This window comes from Rattus norvegicus, chromosome 1 (genome assembly GCF_036323735.1).
Source record: "Rattus norvegicus strain BN/NHsdMcwi chromosome 1, GRCr8, whole genome shotgun sequence".
Classification (NCBI taxonomy): Eukaryota; Metazoa; Chordata; class Mammalia; order Rodentia; family Muridae; genus Rattus; species Rattus norvegicus.
Window position 1 is genome coordinate 65,748,544 of NC_086019.1, and position 26,637 is coordinate 65,775,180.

Below are 26,637 nucleotides of genomic sequence, written 5' to 3' on the forward strand. Positions count from 1 at the left end.
AAAAACCTACTCCTTTTTTTGCCCATTCTAGTCCGATTATGTCAGAATTGGGCTACACATTACACATGTATATGAAAAGTCCCAAAATGTTTTGAAAAATGGATCAAGGTTTGACCATTCCTATCTTGGTACATTCTGTACTGCCCAGCTATTTCTCCATTGCAATTGCTACTGGATCTTACACGTAGGAGTGAACTTACGGTATGTGTCCATGCCTGATTTTTCTGCTAGATGAATATGCATAAGGGAATGATCTAGAGGTTTCTAAATGTCTCCTTACGATCTGGTTCTCAGTAAATATTTCCATCTTAGTTCATTTTCAAAAGGAGGTGTAGCAGGTAGTAATCAATACACATTGTTTAAATGAATAAATAGAAATGAAAAAAGGAAAGCCCTTTCTGTTCTTATCTTCACTTAACCATCTTATTTATTTCTCATATTTTCTTTTTATTATTTGAGATTAATATAATTACACCATTTCCCCTTCCCTTTCCTTCCTCTAAATCCTCCCAATACTAGCTCTCTTTTTTTTTATTTTATTTATTTTATTTTTTTATTATTAACTTGAGTATTTCTTATATACATTTCGAGTGTTATTCCCTTTCCCAGTTTCCGGGCAAACATCCCCCTCCCCCCTCCCCTTTCTTATCGGTGTTCCCCTCCCCACCCTCCCCCCATTGTCCCCCTCCCCCCAACAGTCTAGTTCACTGGGGGTTCAGTCTTAGCAGGACCCAGGGCTTCCCCTTCCACTGGTGCTCTTACTAGGATATTCATTGCTCCCTATGAGGTCAGAGTCCAGGGTCAGTCCATGTATAGTCTTTAGGTAGTGGCTTAGTCCCTGGAAGCTCTGGTTGCTTGGCATTGTTGTACATATGGGGTCTCGAGCCCCTTCAAGCTCTTCCAGTTCTTTCTCTGATTCCTTCAACGGGGGTCCTATTCTCAGTTCAGTGGTTTGCTGCTGGTATTCGCCTCTGTATTTGCTGTATTCTGGCTGTGTCTCTCAGGAGCGATCTACATCCGGCTCCTGTCGGTCTGCACTTCTTTGCTTCATCCATCTTGTCTAATTGGGTGGCTGTATATGTATGGGCCACATGTGGGGCAGGCTCTGAATGGGTGTTCCTTCAGTCTCTGTTTTAATCTTTGCCTCTCTCTTCCCTGCCAAGGGACTAGCTCTCTTTTAATTGATTCCTTTTCCATTAATTGTTACATAGGCATATGTATATAAGCACAACCTACTCAGTCTACATAATGTGACTTGTATGTATGTGTTTAGGGCTCACCATTTGAAAAGAGAGTCCTTTGCTTTTGGTAGTGCTCAATTCAGAGGTCGTGGCTAAGATTCCTAGTGATTTCAGGCACTGGATCCACTGTTTGCATAGGTGCTTATTTGACTAGAATATATTCTTGTTTTGAAATCTAAGTCATTTAAATGAAACAAACGACACTGATTTTTTTGTTAAGTTTACTGTTTTTTTTTTATAATTTCTCAAAAACCCCTAGCATCAAAGACTACTGAACATATGTAACTGACTGACTACAATTGTTTAAAGAAAAAGATATTAAAATTTTTGAACTACATTATTTTAGCTTGCACTAATAATCTTTTCTTTTTAACCAATGTTAAAATTCAATGACTTATCAAGGGTAGAGCTTTGTATTAGAGCAGTTGTGACCCAGGAATGTCTTAGGTTCCATCTCTAGTAATGAAAAAAAATTATTTTGACGAGTAAATCTCTCCCTTATATTTTTTTTGGTAAAATATTGTTTTGCTTTCTATACTAATCAATGTCTTTCCAGAAATAGGAAGTTACAGAATTATTTAACACAGTTTTTCCCGCAGTGATTCAAACATTACTGATCTCTGCTCAGCTCCCTTTGTCACCTGCACATAGCTGTTAAGGCCTTCAGGTACGTTTGCTCACACTGACCTCTTGTGTAATCATGTTGCCTTTTTAGAATCCCTTCTAGGATGTATTGTGGCACTTTGATGGAAGAAAACACAGAAAGTGACAAGTGCCAATCAGCTTACCGAGGATAATTTTCAAAAAGATTTGGGATCTCTGGTAAGAATTTTGTGTTTATATATTTAAGACATTAGGCCTTTTAATCCTACATTTGGTGCCTCTTAAGCTTGAAATGATCCAGATGGTATTTTCAACACAAAAAGCCACTAGCTTTTCTTTTAATAGGGAATGAATATACATGTATTTTTTTATTTTTTCAAATATTTTATATAGATGGCTTGTCTACAAGAATAATATGAATGACCTTAGAGATTTTCTAAATAGTTTCAGTTACTTTTACAGGGTTGTGGTCTTCTTATAGGAGGACCAGTACAAGTCTTAGTGATGATGGGAGTTATTGCAATAAAATATTCTCCAGCTCTCCAGCCTGTTTTCCTGGCTCAATTATTTCATTAACCTTCAGTTTAACTGTATTTCAATCCACTGTCAATACTGCATCATTTTTTCCCCAAATACTTGCATACTTTCAAGATGGCTTTGGGTACTCAAGTACTGAGTACCCAAATGAAATAAATGAAATTGAGAGAAAGTGGACATAGCTATTCCTTTCATGAAAGTAAAATGTTCATATACTATAGCTATATGTATTGTATAGTTCATTTATATACATGTGTATAGAAAGCTATAGACATTTATATACATATATTGATCCTCCAGCTCTTTCTCACACCTCCTTCCCCATCCACCTTCTCCTCACCTTCTTTCTTCTCTTTAGAAAACAGACAACAATAATAATAATACCCCCATAGCACAAGAAGCACACACACACACACACATACACACACATATACACACACACACACATACACACACATATACACACACACAAACACACAACACATACACACACATACACGTACACACACATACACATACACACACATACACACACACATACACACACATATACACACACACAAACACACAACACATACACACACATACACGTACACACACATACACATACACACACATACACACACACACACACACACACACACACACACACACACACACACACACACACACACTAAACCCTCCCCATAAAAACACAAACTGGAAACTAGAACATACAAATCCAGTAAGACCAAATATTCTACAACAAAGGAGTATGAAACAGAAAAACCTATAAAAACATCATTTAGTTTATCCTGTGTTGGTCATCTACTGCTGTGCATGGGGCCTGTATTAAGTGTGCTTTATATGACCATTAAAATTGCATTAGAGAAACCGAATTTTTCCTTACCAGTGGTTATCAATTGGAAATAGTTTATTTGGTTCCTGTTATGTTGCTGTTATGGTGTGAGATTATCCCTCTCTTTTGATTTTGATAAATAATCTCTGGGATTATTTATTCTTTTTGATTTCTTGGGTGTGGTTAATCTTTTTAGGTTTTATTTTTCCCTTCTAGTACTTTCTGTAGCATTAGATTTGTAGATAGATATTACTTAAATTTGGTTTCATCATAGAAAAGTTTTCTTTCCCCATTTATTATGATAGAAAGTTTTGCTGGGTATAGTAGTCTGAGCTGGAATTTACAGTGTCTTAGAGTCTATGTACTATGTGTCCAGGCCCAATAGCTTTTAGGTCTTCATTGAGAAGTCAGGAATAATTCTAATAGGTCTGCATTTATATGTAATTTTGTCTTTTTGCTTGAAGATTTTAATATTCTTTCTTCATTTTGTATATTTTATGTTTGATTATTACATGCTGCAGGTAATTTCTTTTCTGGCCTTGTATATTTGGTGTTCTGTGTATATCTTGTACCTTGATAGGCATCTCCTTCTTTAGGCTAGATGGATTTTCTTACATAATGTTGTTAAAATATTTTCTGTGCTTTTGACCTGGATGTCTTCTCCTTCCTCTATTTCTATCATTCTTAGATTTGACCTTTTTCATAGCATCCCAGATTTTCCTGGATGATTTGAACCTTTTTAAAGATATAACATATTTTCTTTTTTGACTGAGGTATCCATTTCTTTTCACTTGTCTTCAGTACCCGAGATTCTCTTTCATGTCTTGAACTCTCTTGTTAAGGTTTCCCTCTGAGGTTTTTGACTTCCTACATTTTTCATTTCCAGTTTTATCTCAGCTTGGGTTTTCTTTAGTGATTCTATTTCTATTTTTATGTCTTGACCGCTTTTCATTATTTTACTCCACTGTGTTTTCAAAGATGTAATTGAAGAATTTGTTTGTATCTTCTTTAAGGTCCTTAAACATATTCATAATCTCTATTTTGAAGTCCTTTTCTTCTTATTTTTTATTGTTTCATTTTTACTTTTACTTTATATACAGCTTACTGCCCTCATCTCTGGTTCACCCCTCCCACAATCCTTCCTCCTTCTCTGCCCCCTTCTCCTTTGAGTGGGTGCGGGACCCTTAGTCATCCCCCACCCAGGTACTTCAAGTTTCTGTGAGGCTAGGCTAGCTAGGCACGTCCTCTCCTACTGAGGGGAGACAAGGCAGCCCAACTAGAAGAATTACAGGCAACAGTTTTTGGAATAGCCTCCACTCCAGTTGTTTAGGACCCCTAAAGAAATAGAAACAGTCATTAAAAGTTTCCCAATCAAAAAAAAAAAAAGTAAGCCCAGGATCAGATGGTTTTAGTACAGAATTCTGCCAGACATTCAAAGAAGGGTTAATACCTATACTTCTCAAACTATTCTACAAAACAGAAATAGAATGGACACTGCAATACTCATTCTATGAAGCCACAGTTGCCCTGATACCTAAACCACACAAAGACTCGACAAAGAAAGGTAACTTCAGATTGATTTTTCTTATGAACATTTATGCCAAAATACTTGATAAAATACTCATGAACCGAATCCATGACCACATCAAATACATCATCCACCATGATCAAGTAGGTTTCATCCCAGGGATGTAGGGATGGTTCAATATAGAAAATCCATCAACATAATCCACCATATAAACAAACTGAATGGAAAAAAAATCCCACGAAGTCCTTGTTTGGTGCTTCAGCTATATTGCATGACCAAGTTCTGGTGGAGGCATGTTGTCTTGGCTGCTAATATTTGCATATAGGATCAGGATGACTGAGCTGATCCCGGGCACAGTACTGATCTGAACTTGTCCTTATTGGATGGGTATTCTGTTACTTGGTTTTTGTTGTCCTCTCTGGTTCTTAGACTTTCAGTTGCCTGGTAGGAATGCTTCTTCAGGTTGAGGTAGGCTAGGAGAAAGGGCTGTGTGAGGTATAGTGTTGCTTTCGGGGTCCCAGGTAGAAAGTGATTCTAGTTATCAGTAGTGGACACAAAGGAATGGAAACAGGAGGGAAGATAGGGCTAAGAGGGTTCACAGAAAGGAGGAAAACTGGATCTGCAGCAAGGCTCCCACAGTCCCCAGGGAATGGAGGGGGGGCAGAAGGAGCATGGTACAGCTAAGGGGTATATTAGAAATAATTGACTGTGTATTCCTGTTCTCCACTTACAGCAAATTTTGTTTCTTTCAAACTAGTCATTAACTGATGTATTTATTTCTTCTTCTTTTTTTTAGTTTTTATAATTAATTCCTTTAGCTACCGAGAATATTTGTGTCTGTTTTACTTGAGGGTTCTGCAGTGTTTGCAACATTGTCTGTAATATATTAGGTACTTAGTATATATAAAGAACAAAAAAATAGAGAAGTGTAGACATCTTAAACTGTAATTGGGCAGTCAGTCTAGTAGAAATTATTACAAGTAATCGCTAAAATTGAAACATTATAATAATTAACTCTCATCCGTGTTTTTAGATTGATAGACGAGAAAGGCCTAGAAATTCTAAATGAGTGAAATAATGAAATGACAGCTGTGTCTCTCATGACACATTGACCACATGGTCTTTCAAAAACTTGCAAAAAATGTTTAGATCTTGTTGTGTGCAGGTGCAGCACAACAGATTCTAGGTGGTTAAAAATCATTTCACGTGTCATTTGCCATTCACTTCTTAGCTTCATAAATTGTTTAAAAATGATTCTGTCATTACATGTGAAAAGCTAGAAATCTTAGGGATACATTTGTATCTCATTGGGTGACTTTTTTCTGTGACCATCCACACTCATCCAAATTTAAACACAGTTTACACCTGGCATTGTGGAGGTTGGCACTGGGCCAAGGGTATTACACTAACAATTTACAAAAAGAGAATGAATTTAAAATGCTATTTTTGTTCTGGCATATGGTATAGCTCAGATATTAGGTAGAAATTGTAGTCATTTACCACCCAGAAAACATTTTTGAGAAAATGCTAATGAGCGATAATTTTGCAAGTGGCTTTCAAATGATTTGTATAGAAAATTGAAACAAAAATAGATGACATATTATTAATTTAGAACTTTGCCTAGTTGTTTAGCTGAGTCGTGTTTGATAGAATACCATTAATTTCAAATTTTCACACTCAGTGTGTCTATGTGCAAGTGTATATGTCTCTGACCATCCTATGAATTTAGATGTAAGAGAATAACCTGAAGAAATGTTTCTCTCTACCATGTGTGGTCCAGGGAGCTAACTCAGGTTGTCATGCTCATGGCAAGCATCCTTACATGTAATGTCATCTCACAGGCTCTAAAATATTATTCAAAAGGACGAGGATCCATTTCGTCTCTTTTATTCAGTCTCTCTTCATTCAGTCTACTTAACACTCATTTATTTGATATGAAGGTTGTATCTAAGCAGTCCAAATTGAACTTTAAAAAATTTTATTTTATTATATGGCCTACTTGTGATTAATTACATATCCTAGATGAGGAGCAATTTACTCTTGGGTTACATATTTTGCTTATATAGTTACAATTTTAAAATAGCTTATTTTACACTATTTCTATCAACATAGTTGGCTAACTGCTGGAAAAATACAAGCTAATTACCGAAATAAGCACACCTGTCAACTATCAGAATCTTAATCCATCCAAGAGTCAACGTCTTCATCATAGGTTGTGACAGAATGGCATGTTACCCAGTTCTGTCTTCTCGTGGGATTTCGTTAACATATGTACTTTTTTATTCTCAATTTTTCTTTCATTTTTTATATTATGTAATTATATCATTGCCTCCATCCCTTTCCTCCCTCCAAACTCATACATCCATCTTTTCTCTATTCCAAATTCATGGTCTGTCTTTTCATTAATTGTAATAACAACAATGAACTCCTGTAGTCCTCTTAAACATCGACTCAGAAATAAGAAGAGAAGGGATATTTAAGAGATCAGGCTTGGGAATGGGCATATTCTGGTAGGACGAGCTGAGTCATCTGATTCCAGTAACTGGCTAAAGCAGGAAAACACAGTGCTCGGGAGAGTCAGACAAAGGAGTCAAGTCAAAATATTAATATTTGCCCCGTAGAAACTAGAAACTCAGGTTTCCAGAGTTTTTAAACCTTTGAATCAACCCCCCAATCTTCTATGAACCAGTAGCAGTTGGGTGAGAGTGTAAGAACCAGAGGGTTAATGGTCCTGTGAGACTCTTCCAGGAACAACTGAACTGTCCTGTCATTGGCCTGGCCAAGGCATTCTCAAAGTTGACTTGGATTGAAGGGCTAGTGCTAACCACCTTCTTATTTCCTCTCAATGTGCAGCCTAGCAGTACTCCAAGGGCTCTTCTTGTACACAGAACCACAACAGTGAACCTCTTGTACTTGTTTTAATAGAACATGTGTATAAATGGTTACTTGATTTAGGAAATGGAGCAGTAAGATGAGTTTTGAGAATGGTCCAAGGAAGAGTCAAAGATCTTAAGCAGAGCGTGAAACATGGCTACTCCTTGACATAAGGTGCCTACCTAATCCATGACTATTTTACCAGTGCTTTGGTGCCTCTGGAAAATGTCCTAGGAAGAGAGACCTGAAGATATATGGTATAACAGTTCCCCAGTTCTCCCAAAGACTCCATGGTTACATGAGTACCTTCACATTGGTGGAAGGGGCCTTCCTAGACATGTTGAGAATTATTTCATGCAGAAACCAAGTTGATATCTCTATTAGGAGACTCCGATTTCCTTATAGTCCAACAGTGAGAGTATAAAGAACAGAGAACAAACAATGAATGCTGTCTTGGCGAAACAGTTCATAGTGGCTGCAGAGTTCATGTGTAGAACAACTTCATGTTATTTCTTACTCTCTATGTATAATGTCCTTGCCCAAGGGTTAACACACACCTGTTTCTTTGACTTGTACAATAAGGATTGTTATAAGGAAGGTTAAGACAAGAGGAAAATCTCAGAAAGTGCTTTTTTTCCAGCTGGGATCTTCCAAGAAATTAGTTTGTATGCGATGCACACATGCACATATGTGCACACTCATGTTTAGGCATGATTTTGACAATAGATATCTTTCTCAGTTGTGTCCACCTTATTTTTTGAGGGAAGGTCTCTCATTGAACCTACAGGTCTGGGAATCTACTCACTTAACACTGAGGTTCCAGATGGGAGCCGTTATATCTGGTTTCTTTTACATAGGTGCTAGGAATATGAACATGGGTTCTCATGCTTATTTTGCAAGTGCTTCAGTGACCGACTGAGTGATATCCCTAATATTTTTAATCAGCATACTTTACAGGCAATTATAGTGCCTCAATTATAAAACTGAGGATGATGGGGATAGTAATTCTTACATCATCATTAATCTTTCAATACTAACCCGACCTCTTTAAAGACCTGAGAGTCAAACTAAATAATATTATTTAGTCTAAGTTGTTAAGAGTACCATAAATTTAGCAACGCAATATCATTGCAGCTGTTATACTAAATATTATTACTAGAATAGGTCTTACACATGTGGAATTCAGATATTGACTTGGGAAGAAAAACTTTTTTCCCCTATCTTGATTTTGAAAAAGAAAATGTAGTTTTGTGTGTGATGGCCAGCAATATCCACATGTATATTTGTCCCATGATTATTTACAGTGTCTTCTAAAGTGCTAAAAGTTCTCTGACATTACATAGATATGTCATATTTCACATCATGCTGGCTTGTCTAGACACATAGAAGTGGTTACTGTCCTGGAGAGCTGGTAAGATATATGAACTCCAGAGGATGGGAGGATAAACCTCATAAGACTTATGGCTTAGTTATGTGGAGTGGATGCTCCACCTCCATAGGAATTCTTCCTGGTAGTGCCTGCCTATTCCCTTCACACTGCATGCTGACTTGGCTTGGCATGTATCACGGCAGAGATGAGCAAATGCTTTCTGGAAAGGAGCGGACTGTAAGCAGTTGCAGCTTCCTGAGTTTTATAGATTTGTTTGTACCTACTCAGCTCTTTTGTTGTGGCATGAAAGCCACTACATGCAATGTATAAACAAACACATAGTTGTGTTCCAATAAAATTTTATGTCTCAAGACAGATGGTGTCCAGATTTGGCTCATGGGTTGACAATTTTTGAGGTCCAGTAGATATTACTGTATCACTCTAAGAATGTGGGTTCAGGAAAGTTTGTTGAGTATTCACTATGTGCCCCCTCTTCCAGGGCTCAAGATGCATTTGTGGACAAAGTAAAAGATACTTCTAATAAAATAACAGGAGAAACAGGTGGAAACAAAAGAAATAAAGAGGGAAAGAGAAGAGGAAAGAAGGGAACAAGAGAGGAAAAGACAAAAATCAGAACATGTGTATGGGGGGGCAGAGATTGTGACATTGAATGGATTATCAAAGCATTCGATAATGTGCTTAGCAAATATTTCCTAAGGTGATGAAAAAGTTTCAGCTATGTGAAGGTCTGAACAAAATGGTAATGTGAGGAAGCTGATTCAAAGCTGCTGTGATTGAGAAAATCACGCTTACAATGTTGGATGAACTTACTGAAAGGAAAGAGAGGTAAGCCTGGAGGAAAAGCTAGAGAAATTGTAGCATTTGAATTTTATGCTAATGTGATAGATGTGGAACTTGCAGAAATGTTTGAGAATGATTACGTTTCTTTTAATATCATTGATCTTATTTAAAGAGGAGATTCTGGCTGTCGAAGTCATGTGGGAGACTAGTTGGATGATGATGTATATATGTAGTATAAATATATAGCATATATTGATAAAATTGATATAATTGATGACTAGTGGACTCTGGATCATGAGATAGGAGGACTGTGGAGAGGAGTATGTGTGCAAACTATTTGGAAGAAGAGCCCACAGGCTTGGAAAAGGGACTGGATTGAGTGAGTGATAGAGAACATGTGCGTGAATAAATGCTGACTAACTTTGGTCTTCAGCTTCAAGTATTAGATAATTCTTCCTTCTGAGATAAGGAAAACTAAGAAAATGACAGTCTTTTAAATATGTTCATGTCTATTTGGCAGATGAAAGACATGGATACACAAAGAAGGTAGTGAAATATACAAGTCTGGAAGCCAGGATGTAATAAAGGAGTATACAGCATTAACTTACAAAGATATGTGACAGTTGAGGGTTGGGCGTGGTCAGTGCTGACTGCCAACTTCACAGGATCTGGAATCATCTGAGATAGCCTCAGAAGATATTTGTAAGAGACTTTATAAATCTGATTAAGCTTCTGGCCACATTTGTGAGTGATTAGTTTGATTGGTTTAAATGAAGTTTGAAAGCCTGCCTAAAAGGAGAGAGTGGCACTGTCCCCTGGGATTGGATATGTAAAAGTAACTCATATTCAGCAGATGTAATTGTAGTCTTGGAGGTTTACTGCTGAATTAGCTCACCCTTTCTATTTCTTTCTGAACTCTGCTCTTCTGACTCAAAAGGCCTCTCTGAGCTGACTGATTTCAAACTGGTTTCTCTTGGCTTCTCACAGAATTGTTCTCCTTGGAAAAATGCTTCAGATTCCAGGAACTGAGCTGCACTGATTACAAACTGAGCGGATCTGAGTGGAACTGCATGAACTCAACTGAACTCCACTGCACTGCCTGAATTCAATCGAACCTCCATACCTGACTCTCTCTGCACTGGTCTTAAGTAGCCTCTCTTTCCTATCTTTTCTTGTAAGAGTCGGGCATATCCTAACTCTGACTCATTCTGGCAAATCTCTTTCTGATTTGTTACTTTGTCTGCCTCTTAATTAGACGTCACTTTCAAACATGGCTGCTTCCTTCCACAAACCAACTTTACCTTCATTGTTTGGGAATAAAGGTGTGTTCTAAGGGAATGTCTGTATTCCAGCCAGATCACAAGGACTTAGAAGGTCTTTCAATGTGATCTCTGCCAGAGCAGCCATGTTGCTGGATTAAAACTTCTCTATAGGATCCTTGATAGCACAAGAAAGAAACCAAGATGAGCATGGCCATTGATCTCCCTCTGCTTCCTGACCATAGAGGCAATGTGACTAACTGTCTCAAACTCTTGCTGCCCTGATGCCTTTCTTGTGATGGGCTGTAGACCTGAGTCAGAGAAAACTCTTCCTTGCTCAAGTTACATTTGTGAAGGTATTTTATCAAGGCAATGGCACATGCAGATAAGACAGGGTCATAAAAAAGAAGCTAAAGAATGCATACTGCCATCTCCACACCTAAATGAGGCAGGAAGATGGCAATAGGGCTGCTGTAGATGGAAGAGGCAACAGAGAAAGAGATGTAGTGACTGAGAACAAGAAAGGAGAACATGCTTGAGTGGAACATACAGAAGAGCATTATTAAGTTTATTAAAAGTTAAAAAAAGAGAATTTTGAGAAGCCAACAGAAGATAAAAGGAAAAAAACATGGCCATGCTTTCTGTTGAAAGAGCTGTGGCTTATATTGTCTTCTGATGACATATTTTAAACCTTGATAATAAGTAAGAAGGTCTGATTTACCCAATGAGATTAATTGGAATTCAGAGAGGGAACAGAAAGCATCACATTTGTGATATGGCGCATTAAATGCTGAGGATCTGGGAGAGCTGAAACCAGCCAAAGTTGAGACTATTTTCAGGTGTCAGAAGGTAACTTTGTTTACTAAAGGCCAAGTGCCAAAATCAGATATCAGGGTTCTTATGAAGCCAGGAGAACAGAAATCACAAAACTAGAACAAGCTGGAGCAAGCTGAGACTAGACATCAGAGTCTGGGACTTTCATAATATAATAACCCAGGAGGAGCAGCCCTGGGTCCAGCTCTGATGAGGAACAGAGTTAAGGGACATAGTCTGTAGGTTCTCATCCTGAACTGTAGTGGGCTACAGCCACTTATGAACTGTTAGGTGGAAAGACTTGACCAATTCTGGAGGATTCTTGGTAAAAATTGATAATTTGGAAAATAAAAAATGATTTCCCATAATTAGGGCTGGATTCATGTATATAGCCCCATAGTTAGACAGAGCCCTGGGCTTAAGGGGGCTTCATGTTTGACTTAATGCTGGACTGCTGCCATCCCACAGTTATTGAACAAGGGGGGCCCCATATGCTTAACTATAATGGGCCTGAAAAGTGACAAAGACAGTGCCGATTATAATTTATTTTCTGGTCACATTTTTCTAACTGTGGAGTCAAATTAAGTGGGTAAGCATTCTTTCTGCCATATGGTTGAGTTAATGTATCCCATCTGGTTGAAGGCTTGTATCAAAAGGTTAACCTACAGGAGAATACTAAAGCTAAAGAATTTAAACAATACATTTCAGAATAGGCTTTAAATAGTTTGTCATAGTGTGTTTTGAGACTCAGAATATAAGTCTCTGGCTACATCTCTGTCTTTGTCTCTTTCTTGAAGTTGCTATTATTCTGATGGAGGCCAGCTCCTAGTTTGTGAACATTTTCTACAAAGAGATTCATTTGGTGAGAACTAATGTTTTCAGTCAAGAGTCATCAAGGAGAAAAGGACTGTCAATACTAAACTAAGGTGACTGGACCTAGAAGGGACATTCTCTCCACTGACCTTGGAGATAAATCACTCATGGAGAATACCTGACTCACCTTTCTTTCAAGAGTCACAGGCAAACCTCAACAACCATGTTACTAACAGAGTTTCTGACCCAGCCATTTTAAGGTAACAAATGTTTGTTTTGCATGGTCAATAAGTTTGTAGGATAATTTGCTATGCATCAATAGATAACTAATAATAATAACTAATATATCAACCGTAAGTAGGTTATATTCTCATGAAAAGTATTGAACAGCTCCAGGCTGTACTTTCAGTCAAGAGTTGGTATTGGACAGTTTCATAAAAGTTAGGGAAGGTTAACAATTGACTACATGGCAATGCAGCCTGTGTTTCTCCAAGATACTTTTATCAAACTGTAAATTGATAGTATGAGAATATATTTATGTGGGATGTTTGATAGGGCATCTGATCTATTATCCAAATCCCAGTACCAGAGAAAAGAAAATAACTTACTAATCCACTTGATGAACTACCTGCCTGGAAAAACAGGAATCTGGGCAAGACTGATCTGAGGAACATTGAAAAATTCTAGGAACATTTTGCCACAGTTTTGGTAGATGGTACAATGATCACAAGCACTGTCTTGTGCTCCCATGGAGTTACTTTGCCTTGGGATAAGATATAGCCTGGGTTGCTAGAGAATTCAGAGAGCCAGTGTCCCTTGGGAGACATAGTGGGGATGTCACTGGATTCCATACGTATGGTATGAGGAGAGAGCTAAATTAGATTTCCTCTATTAGGGTATCAGAGCCAACAGGGAAAGAAGAGGCAGGTAGAGGTAGTATGAGATTTCTGAAATTTATTTAAGAGTACTGAGAAGGAAGCAGGCAAACTCTACAGTGATGTTATAAAGCTAAGGGACAGATATGATGTACTAAGATGATAGCTTTATTAAGCCTTGGGTTACTATGATCTGCATGATAGGAAATCTATTCTTTAGGCTTCTCTAAGTAGTCAATAATCCTCATTTAGGATTTCTATCATAGACTGATTACCAACTACTAGAACCATCTGTCTAGGGGACAAAGGCAGGGGCATGGAAAGAATACTGTACCTTCCAGTCTAGACTAAATGTTGGTAAAGGTAGTAGAACAGATTGTTCACTATCTAAGGGAAAAGCAGTGGCCTTTCCTGGACATCAGAGGTCCCTGGTGGTCTTCAATAGGAAGTCTTTGACTCCACCTGCAACTTTCCAACAAAAAGGTATATAAAAGGAGTAGGATGGGTAATAGAAAAGTGTGTGTTCCCAAGAACCTGTGGGCTTACAGTGAATAGAATCTACTCTATTAGGGCAGAGAATGAATTTGAATTGTGGCAGAATCCTGATGTATAAATAGATACATTAATCAGAGAAGCATAAGAATTACATTAACTTTTTAAAGCCATTTCAGAATTCATAGAAGTTTTGCTTGGAGTAGGGACATAACCTTTCACGGAGAGTAATTGAAACAGGTGTGAGATTGGGCTCTCTGTAAGCAAATTATTGCCTGGCGAATTCTTTAATAGTTACATTGACCAGAGAGAGGGGAATAAAGTGTCTTAGATTATCACTGTGATGCTGTGTTTTGTGATCCTTGAGATAGAGCACAGGCCCTGTGTAGGCTAGACAAGGGATATACAGTGAACTATATCCCTAGTAGCATGCTCTGCAAATGCTTTAGTAATTAGGTCGATTGTGTGGAATGAGGGATGTTTAGTGTCTTAGATTCCCCCTTGAAAGTAGAACTTACTGGAGAGGAGGAAGAAGTGCTTTAAGATGAAGGACAGATGAAGGAGAGTAGCACAACTCACTAACACATTGATCACATTATTTTGATTTTCAGGGTAATGTCCTAGAAATAGTTAAACCAAAGATCGAGTTGATCATTAAGGTTAATTCTTGTGTTAGATAATAAATATAAGAATCTAAATTGGCACTCCCAACCAACTCATAACTGCTTCATTGTGTTCTTTTCTTTGTGGTGCCGGATCATAGGAAAAATTAGATCTTAGTTGATTAACCCCCCCCCCCCATTATTTGCTAAGCCAGGTCAGAGGTAGCTTCTCTTATTTAAAATAAAACTAAACTAATTTGATTAATTTGTCTCTGTTGTTCTTAAACTCTGAGGAGCTGGCAAGTAGCAGTGTAGTACTTGCCTAGTAAGTTCAAAGTCTGATTTTATCTCCAATACTGATAAAATAAAAAAGAAAAAACAGTTTGTGCAAAACAGTGTCACTAAAGTTTGAACCCAAATTCTCAAGGTTTCAATTAGAAGGAACGTTATGGTTGTTAAGAGTCCATCTCCTTGGATCTGAGTTCAGCAAGTCTATGTTCGGGTTCTGAATCTAATTTTAATTAGTGTATTTCCTCTCTGGAAGTCATGTTGAGAGCATACTTTTGGAGCATGACTCCAGGGTCTTTAGAGTGAGGAATTCTGAGGGCAAGCATGAAGATGCAAAGAAGATACAGTTCAGACTGGACTGTAAAAACAACGCCAGGCTAGATCAGTTCACATCTGTCTGCAGGTTACCGGCAGAGTTTTCCAGAATGACAAGGGTTGTGAGTGCTCAGTGATAATTGTAGTGATAATGATAAAGTTTTTCAGTACTTAGTATTTGTCAAGCACTGGCCCAATGTAGTCCTTAGTAATTTTTATGGTAAGCATGTGATATCAGATAAGGAAAGAGAATTAGCAACTTGACCAATCTTGTTTAACAGCTAAGTAGAAAAACGAGGTCTTCAATTCAAGCCTGTCTGATCTCACAAGCAGTGAGCTACCACCTACTTCTTTGTCTCCCTAAAATCATCTAACGGGAGAGAATTGGCAAGGCTCTCTTGAAAGGATACATCTTTTTCCCAGAAGATGCTGAATCAAGGTTGATGGTACTGGGTCTATCATCAAATACTCAGAAAGTCTTTACGTAAGTGACTCTAGTGACTCTGGTCTTTCTTGTTGGGGTGCCAGGATCCATTAGAGTCAAAGCTAGCTAAAGAATTAGTTGATTCCAATAAGTAGATTGTTCATTGCTGGGGATAGAAATCTTTAAGGCATTTTTAAATTTTTATGTTGCTTTATTTCTTTAGGCTTGCAAACACAACTTTTCTTTTTTTTTTATTTATTAACTTGAGTATTTCTTATATACATTTCCAGTGTTATTCCCTTTCCCGGTTTCCGGGCAAACATCCCTCTCCCCCCTCCCCTTCCTTATGGGTGTTCTCCTCCCAACCCTCCCCCCATTGCCGCCCTCCCCCCAACAGTCTAGTTCACTGGGGGTTCAGTCTTAGCAGGACCCAGGGCTTCCCCTTCCACTGGTGCTCTTACTAGGATATTCATTGCTACCTATGAGGTCAGAGTCCAGGGTCAGTCCATGTATAGTCTTTAGGTAGTGGCTTAGTCCCTGGAAGCTCTGGTTGCTTGGCATAAACACAACTTTTCTAAAGTATTAATTTTTTCCAGATTATAACTTTATTGGATTTCCCCTTCTCTTCTCTCTCCAAACTGTACCATATCCCTCCACTCTTTTTGCTATTGCATGCATATATATATATATACATATGTATATATATGTTTATATATATACATATATTCCTTAATATAACCTGTTCAATCTGTATATCTCTACTTGTGTATATGTTTCCAGGGCTGGCTGTTTGCTACTGGACACCCAGTTGATTTGCTCTGCCCTGGAGATGAACACCTCTCCAGCTCTTAGCTTTCATCAGTTGCCTATAGTTCTTTGCATGGATTGAGGTCTCATGGGCCTTTCCCATCTACTTTGGCATATTCATAGGTGTCTTCCTGTTCAGCTCACGTTTGAGACTTGGAATATTTGAAAGAGGTAGAAAAGATTCCACAGAGGCTAAATTGAATAAACTTTAGAACTCCTTTTTTTTGGAGAGCTACCAAATGTTACTGTTTATGAGAATATAAAACTCCTGGGAAATAAAGAGTTCAAGGAAGAAAGGAATCAATCGGGTACATAGTGGTAACCATAAACCTCACAGATGCTAGAGAGAAAAATCTACCTTTATTTTGTTTTTGATGTTTGTGAACATTTTGGCAGCATGCACATATGTGCACCCTGTTCATACCTGATGCCCATGAAAGCCAGAAGAGGTCAGTGGATTCCCTGGGGTTAGAATTAGAGATGGTTGTAAGGCACCATGTGGATGCTGGGTTTTGAACCTGGGTCATCTGCAAGAACAAGTATGCTTAACCACTAACCAGCCTCTCTAGCACCTAAGACCTTCTTTTAATATGCTTATTTCCATCACTTAGCTCATCCTTCAGCCCTAAACGAATCAGAGTGAATGATAGGAGATACATATAACAAGCACAGAGTTATTTCAACAAAAGGTTTGGAATCACACCGGTTATGTGCGGTTCTTTTGTATATGGAGACTAGTGCACCACATGTGTTGACTGGGGTTTTTTTACTCTGAAGCCAGCCAGCATATAGGTGGCCTCTATCCTGTCAATGACTTGGGTATAAGGCATGGTTGGCATAGTAGAGAGGGCTTAGCCCAGGGGGGCATCTGTGTTTTGCATATTTACTCATTATTGTCTGGTTCTAGGAACCTAGCCAACTTCTCAGGGATAGTAGTCATGGATCTCAGAGGAGAACCTACAACCACCATTCACCAAAGCAGCATGATATCTAACAGTAATATAAACAATTTGTCTTTACACCCACAGATAAGTGTAGCCTTTACCCTTCATGAGAAAACTTCTCTTTGCAACAGATGGAAATCATTACAGAAAAACAACCAGTCAAAATTCAGAGTTATAGAGCCTAGTCCCAATGGATACATCTATAAAATACTTCCATACCTAGGGCTCAGGGAACTTTGTGGAACCAGAGGATCAGTAAATTTTCTGTGAGGCTGTGTCTCCCTAGTAATGTCCGAAGCTACATCCACAAAACCTTACTGACACAATTGCCTAAATGTGGACTGAATGAAGACAGAATCAACAGACATTGCCAAAGTGGACCAGGAAAAACCCATGAGGCTTAATCCTGCACAAAAAGGTACAGGCATCTACGAAATGCTGACAGTGGAAGAAATAATCTTCTCCAGGGAAGGACACACCAGCTGGTTACCCAATACGAAATTGTTAGGCCTGAAAAATATACATACGAATGCCAATATACAGACTGAGCAGGATGTATGTATGTATGTATGTATGTATGTATGTATGTATAAATATGTATATTTATGCATATAATAGCAATTTATATGCATGTGATACAAATTAATGAAAAAAGGAGGTCATTAATTTGAAATAAAGCAAGGAGTGGAATATGAAATGGTTTGAAGGGAAGAAAAGGAAGGGAAAAAATGATGTAATCATATTATAATCCTAAAAGTCAAATCAAATAAAAGAACTCCATGTTTAAATCTATGCAAGTTCAGATATAGATATAAGTCTGGGAGACTTTGAGGGGCTCCAGAGATTCTGAATGATATGTAGAGGCAGAGCACTGAAGAGGTTGTTTATAAAGATGATGATATAGTTACTCAGTCTTTCAGATGTCAGCCACTGCCCCTTGCCTCCTGACACTGAAGTACTTGTTAGAACACACATATGAAAAGCTTAATGCAATGTATAAATGAGATCAACCCATGTGATCAAAAGAATTCCATTGGGCAAAGTTAAGAGACTTCTGGAGCTAGGATGTAGCTCGTTTTTTTCCTGGAAAAAAAAAATCTAAAAGATATTCAAGCATCTAATGTAAAGTCTCTAAGGAGAGAGTCTTAGTCAGGGTTTCTATTCCTGCATAAAACATTGTGACCAAGAAGCAAGCTAGGGAGAAAAGGGTTTATTCAACTTACACTTCCGCATTGCTGCCCATTATCAAAGAAAGTCAGGACTGGAGTTCAAGCAGGTGAGGAAGCAGGAGCTGATGCAGAGGCCATGGAGGGGTGGTACTGACTTGCTTCCCCTGGCTTGCTCAACTTGCTTTCTTATAGAACCCAAAACTACTAGCCCAGGGATAGCACTACCCACCATGGGCCCTCCCATCTTTGATCACTAATTGAGAAAATGCCTTACAGTTGGATCTCATGGAGGTATTTCCTTAAGGGAAGTTCTGTTCTCTGTGATAACTCCAGCTTGTGTCAAGTTGACACAAAAAAAACCCAGCCAGTACCAAGAGTAAATAGAGCCTCTTATTGAAATCCAGCACTTGCTAGTCACTTGAGTGAGACGTTTCAGATGAAGATTTACCAGATTTTGTGTGACAAAACTTTTCCTGGAGAGTCCCAACATATACACATCTACTTATCCGACAGGGAACCCATGACTGACCACAGTATGGATACCACCAAAGCCCAACTTGGTAAACCAATGAATTCTTTTGGTATTACTTACATAAATATGGATGAGGGGTTACTTAAAGTAGCAGAAATGACTCAGAAGGTTGTCTCACCAAAGCCCACCCCAGCATGGGGGATAATTCACAAAGTTTGGAACCTGGAGCACACTACATAGTCTACAGGAAGCTCAACCAGTTGGAGAATGTCCTTGCCAGGTGCCTGAGTTGGTTTAAACCTTTTTCACGCAGTTGTTTTGGGATCAGTCTTCTTTATAGCTTGGTCTCTCTGAGAGTCTTCTATGCAGCTCCTTCTGTCTGAAAGGGACTTTCAGCTTTTGCTTACTCTGTTAAGGTTGGGTTGAATCAATCTGCTCAGTTTCAGAGACTTTCTAATGCTGTTTTAATATGGATGAAACGGTTACCCAACACACCTTCAGTCAAACCTTCCCATGTGACACAAACCAGGGCCACATCTGACAACCACAAGAGAGATGAGCAAAGTTCAATCAGAAAACCATCTTCAAATCCCCAACCTAATTATTCTCAAACAAGAATACTGCTTCTGTTTTTGTTTTGCAGATAGAGTGTCACTTGTAGCCCTGCCTATCCTAGAAATGGCTTATGTAGACCAGATTGGACCTTGGATTCATCAAGATCCACCAGCCTTTGCTCCCTGAGTGCTGGATTAAAGGCATGCACTACCATGCCAGGTTTAATAACAACAAAAACATGCAAAAAATAAAATTAACCAATCAACCCCCCCAACTATTTGTGATTCCCAAATATTTGTTTTAAATCCCTAAGTTACAGAATCATACTAATGAGTTTTCACTCCCAGGCTAGAAAGACCTGAGAAGAGTGTTCAAGTAAGATCCTACTGTTTCATAATTACCAGGTAGGATTTGAATAGAAGTTGAGAAAATGGATCACTCTTTTAAAAAGAGGGATTGGTGATATCAAAGAGGGAGATGCAGATGAAATCTGTGTTTAAGTAGAAAATTCATCACTGTACTAAGTGAATGGTACAGAGCTGAGGAATTAAGTTGGTAGACACCCATCTCCATCCATGTTAAGGAAGCCTTAATTGCTAATTTTATACCCTTGAGAGTAGAGTGAGAAGGCAATAGAAATATGAGTCAGAAGAAAAGTGGAACATATATTGGTTTTCCAGACTATGCTTTAATTTGAGACTTAAATGAAACAGAGGCAACAGAACATGAAATTAAGTGCTCAAATAATTTAATTGTAGACAGTAAGTAAATCAGAATGGACCAATAAAAATACATTTAGAGAAGTTGGAATTAACATGTTTAATCACAAAGAAAAAATTGAATGGCTTTATTATCAGAAGACTAGAAGATGTTAAAATTACTTGCAAATATTTGATTTAGAAGCTATTTTATTCATTTATTAATATGATTTTATGAGACATTTAAAGTAGAGGTTGGACAGGATAGATTAATCAAATGTTAATGCCAATTATACCAACATAGTGACAAGTATTACATGTTTCAAAGGATTTGCTGTCCTTTGAATTTACAGGTACACGCTTTAGGAAAACATATAAAAATGTCTTCCTTCATAACTTTCAGTAATTTTCTTGTCTGTTAACTTATACTTTGAAATGGCAAGCAGATATGAGCCTAAGAGGAACATCTCTCCATCTTATTAGGAGCAAATTAAATCAAGCACCTGGCCAGATGAGCCCTCTTTGTTGGGACCAAGGAGGACACATGACTTATTACGTTTGTCTTTGGTCAGCTGCATCTTAACATTTCCCTACCCAGCCACCCCCCATTTCCTTCTTCATTGCTTGCCTCAAGATATCTTGGTTTTGTACATAAAAATTAAATATTTGTGCCTGTATCTAATAGTTACATGGCACTATAGCTCAGAATATCCCACCTTACCAAACAGTGCATTAGTTACACATTTTTTTAAAAATTTAAACAATTTAGCTCTATAGTTAAAAATCTTATGATTTAAATGTACAGTGAAAAATTCTGCAGGGGTTTAGGACATTTTTAAGAAAATAGTTAAAAGTAGCTGGATTTTAATTAATGTTGTCATTGCTTTAAACCTTGAAACCCATGGCCTACTGATGGTTAGCAAATCAACTCAGTGTCGTGACAAGGATGGTTTTAATAACAATGCATAGACTAACGCCGAACTGAGAGCACTTGAGTCTGCGGCACACAGTAAGGGTATCCACTGGTTTATAAAATTGCTATTCCCTGTGATATGTGTGTGCTTGGGCAGCGGTGTGAACCTGCCTTTTTAATCGCAGATCAAAAGTGACAGTTTTGAAAACTACTGCCATTCGGAGATACAAATACCAAACTGTAGGATCTTTTTCCTCTCTTAAACGATAATTTACTGAGGAATTTGCATTTCTTCCCAATTACAAATGGCAAAAGCTGGCAGTGGAAAGGAGGCTGCGTCACAGCTGCCAGAGGTTAGCTCATGACACCCAAGTTCTTCTATAACCAGTGATTACATGCGTTCAAAATGACGGCCTGCTCCCAGTTCGGTTTCCAACAGTTATTAACCCTGGGGTAGCAATATCCAGACTTGCTATGCAGGCTGCTTCATCCTAAACCAAGGGAAAACACCCAGCAAACAGGCCTCCCAAAGAATGTTGTAGGATGAGAGGGTGAGAATAATTTCGCGGCTCTAACACATTCGGCACCAGTTAATAGCATTCTTTAATTAAGACACATAATAAGCTTCAACTTGTTTCTCTGTCCTCAAATTACCTACCCGGGTTTGCAGTGTAGTCCAAAGCAAACATTACTTTATATGGCACAAAACCAGACATCGCTACATGGCAGGGTAATACCTATGAAATGAAAGTATTAATTAAACCCCAGAAAAGCATGTCAGAGTAAGAGTGTAATGATTTCAGCACAACAGCCCTCACAGACTGTTAAGCTGCTCTGTGTGTTAGTATCAGCAACCTGGAAGTTACACAGGTTGGCTTCTGTAGTGTTTCTATAGCTTCCTTTCCCCAGACATCTGCCTTTAACATAGAATAGAAATACTTGAAAACACTCCATGTTTTATCATGGTAGAATACAGCATATAGAAAGTAAACTGTCTTCAGTTTAGAGCCATATGGCAAAGTTTGAGCAATAGTTTGATGAAACCATCATCAAACACAGGCAGTTAACAGTTTGCTTTATGCATTTGTGATGCCCTTTTCAATTCAAATTAATTCAGCCCCAATCAGCAGATATTTATTGGTTCAAACTTAAGGACTAAGCATAGCCATTTTGTTTTTGGATATCCATTTTCAAGCTGTTTATAGCCAAGAAAAAGATAAGCAAGCACATATCTCAGAAATCAGGGCAGGATGAGCCTTGGAAGAGATTGTCAACAAAGGCACTTATGAAAATGCTTATTCCCACAGGACACAGTGGCAGGGCTGTGCTAGATATCGGTGATGTCTATCTCAGAGGGACTGTTGTGAAGACTGTATACAATAACCGACAGAGAGCAATCGAAGCACTCTCAGTAAATGTTAGCTATTTTAATTTTCAGTTTCATAGATGCTGTTATTTCTGTTTTTGTCCCTGCCAGGCTTACTTGGGTAAGGTTGATCACATTGTACGGATATGCGCCTTCATTGTCTGATTGCTTTGCATTCACAGGGTCAGAGAGCCCACGAAAACACACATGCTGGTTTTGTATTAATATAGGAATACTATATGTAAGGCTGATGTCCTTTAGAGGGAAAGTCCCTTCCCTGGTTTTTCCTTAGTCTATTGTCTTCTTTTTACCCCAATAGAGGAATTTCACTGAAAACTACCTAGGCTTTTAAAACTTGTGATCTCAAAGCCTTGGTGAAGGTGCCACTTGCTGAGTGTCCAGACGTAGCGCCATAGATTATCAAAAGAATATCATTTATATTGTGGTGATGTAAAACTCACTTTTCTCTTTGTGGAGGATGATAGTGTCTTTATGTGTTTCATACGGCCTCAGCAGCAACTTGATTTTAATTTTCCAGGCTTCCAGGCCTCTGAAAGTTTGTAATTTCATCAGTCTGTCCCACACAAAACCCAGCAATGTTGCCTCTCAAGTTCTCTGAACAATCCAACAAAGTCAGCGTGTTGTTTTGTTCATGCTTCCACTTTTGTACTCTACTCAAATTCCATGCACAATGATAAATATGCCTAATAAACCCTTACATGGATCAACTTAAGAATCTCAAAGACTTTCTTTTTCTCTACAATTTATCGCAACGATACCAAAAAACAATGGTTTTCTTTCAATCACTGATCTTTGTTAATATTCAGAATGTTTTGTGTATGATTACAGAAAATAGTTATTCTTGCTTTGAATAAATAGAAAAAGTAAAGATTTCTTGGCTGAATTTTAAAGATATAAGTAGGTTTCTTTGGGGGGGCATCAATTCTTGTGGTTTACAAAGGAGAGTAGCAAAACTGTAGGCTGACCCTATTGCAGATTCACCATTCCTTAGCTATGTGATTTTAGGTGACACTCTCTCTTAATACCTCAGTGTTCTCATCTAGGCGATAAGCAGCTGCAACAAACGAAGCTTGAGGCTATCTGTGAACCTTCTACTTCTATAAATCTAATATATTATGATTAGAAATTTAAAGATTAACTAGAGGGCTGAAATTGATTAAACGGCCCATCGAGAAAAGACGAGTTAGAGAGCTTGAATTATTAATTTTCCAAGTATATGTTGAAATTATGTCCATGTTTCTGGGCTAGGTGCTTTGTATCCCTGGTGTGGCAGGATTTTTAGCATTTACAGGTCTTATATTTTCAACAGGGGACACTGAGCACCTCCTGAGGGAATGCCATCCTACATTAACAAGGACACTCCATGTTTAGGACATTAACTAGGCAATTGAGCAACAATTTTAAAATATCAATGCATGTTCTCTGACAACCTAAATTTACCTCAGAAAGAAAGTAATTTTGCTGCATAGCAGAGAATCACAATTTGTAGGCAAAAGCTTGTCAACTTCCTAAATATGTGCGGGTGGTGGACCAGTTTATAAATCAGCAGATTAGACCTTCTCCTGTTTCTACCTTTTCTGAAGATAAATAAACCAACTTCAACCCCTAGCCGATAACGATGAGTTATGAAACAGGTGTAGGCCTGAAAAGACAGATTAGAGAAAGGTGTTCATCAAATCCACTCTGTCAGCTTTTACAGAAAACAGCATGAGAATAGATGGCTGGCTTCTGGGACTACTGGGCTCTGTTAGGTAGCTTTTGAGTTTAATTAATGTTGCACCAGGACATTTTTAATCCCATAGCATCTTAGAAATCCATATCCTCACAGACTTCCCCTATTCATATTGCAAGGGGCTCACAGATACCCAGGCATCTAAATAGATTTTCTTAGCTCATGTTTAAATGTTCTTAGATGCTTGGTGGTAGACAAAAGGGATCTTACTAATACAACTGTTTTGGATGTAGTATAGCTGTGCTGGCTTGTTATAAAAGTGAGTGAGATGGATTTAGAAAATGTGGAAGAATGGCAAAGAGGTTATGTGAAAACATGGTTCTTTATGGCAATCTCAGTTTCAAAAAGAGAGGGCCATAAATACATTGCTTTTTTGTTTGTTTTGTTTTTTAAGGGTTTGTAAGGTTTTTTTTTTGGCTTTTTTTTATAAAGGAAACTTATGATTAGGAAGAAGATAGGAAGAAGGATATAAAATCACCTTAAATTTATTGACACTAATAAATGAAGGATTTGTGCTGGAGTGAAAATGGAGTCCGTTCGACGCAGAACTTAACGGCTGGTTGAATGAGAAGAGAAGCAAAGTTAATCTCATATACTAAACTGAATCTGGGAGGAGGGTGGTTTTGGTTTCCTTACCTAGGGAAATTAAATTCAAATCTGTTTCTAAGTGAATTGTGTCCAGAGCAGGAAGTAAAGACAGAACTTTATCAGTTTCCTGTTGGTTTCATTTAGAGGCATTTGAAACCTTTGGGAGAGTTTGCCAGAAGTGGTTACATGACTTCCCAGTTGTGGTCTGGCAATTAGTAAAAGTATAGACCTGATAATCACTCATTAGTAAGGATGTGCTATTACTAATCCAATTAGATAAGGGGACACTGGAAAGAGGCTCTAAGAATGAGATCATTTGAGGTATGTTCAGATTAACTTCTTAGTCTTCCAATTCCTAACTAGATGGGTTTTCTACCAGGACATGATGATAGCAGATGTGCATGATATAGTTGTGTGTGTATATATATATATGTATGTATGTATATATATATATATACACACATATACTTATATATGTATATATACATATGTATATATAGTTGCAGAAGACACTAGACATATGTAATTAGATTTTTTAAGTTGGGTGGAAAATAATTCTATATATAATGTGACTGGTAACCATTCTGGAGCCTACATATTGCCCAATATGTTGTATCATGGCAATATGAGCATCTTTCTTCTCTTTTTGGTGGGTATGTGTGATGTAACCAACAAGATTAAATGAATACATGTTTAGTTGCAGTCCAAATTATCACAAATAAGATTTAAAGAACTACGTCATTTCTTCTTGAAATACTCTCCATATCCTCTTAGGTCCCTGTGCTCATTTTTCTATTAAAATTTATGTCTGATTTTCCATATAAGTGTCTTCATTTTCTTTACTATCCTTACTGCCTGTTTTAGAAAGCAATCTCTTCTCGAGAGTTATTACACTTGCCATCTTGAAGATAAAGTGTTGAGCATAATTAGTCTCACGGGTTAATTCAAATGCTCACATCAAACCACATGCATAATAATGTTTCCAGGTCCCCTAATCAGAGTCTTAATTAAGAGGGTGTCAGCATATGTTACATAAACAGAAAACAAGCTATGTGGCACATTTGTACGGAGGGACTGTAGTCTCTTAGAAATAATCAACTTAGAAAAGGTTTAGGTGGAGGGAAGGAGCTCAATAAGGTGTCCTGCAGTTAATTCATTGAGTAGGAGCAGATTTTGTCCTTCATTGAACATTTGTTATGAAGCACTGTGCTCAGAAGAGGAATTCATAGTTTGACCCAATCTATAATTCGAATACATTTTATTTTGTTGAGCTGAGGTGACCGTTACTCAAAAGTTCTTACAAAATTTAAAAGAATTATAAAAAGAGTTTTAATAATTGGATTCTAGCTGTTGTAATCTAGTGTAGATCTTTGTTTTCATTTCTGTATATTTGTTCTATATAGTGAAAGATTAAAACATTACCAAGGGAAATTTTAGATGACTGACTCCTTATTGCTAGTGGTTGTTTCCTATCCAGAGTCAACAGGGTTTGCATTCTCATATACGCTTTTTCAGAAAGAACTATGTTCTTCAAGCATCCATATATGTAAATATCTGGTATCACTGTTTGTTTGCCTAACAATATGATTTTTATTGCTGTGCAATGTTTTTAGTGTCTAGTTTTGCTTATACCCTAAGTTCTGTCCATGTATCAATATATGCATGCAGAAGTGCCGTGCTCAGTTGTGTACACCGATGTT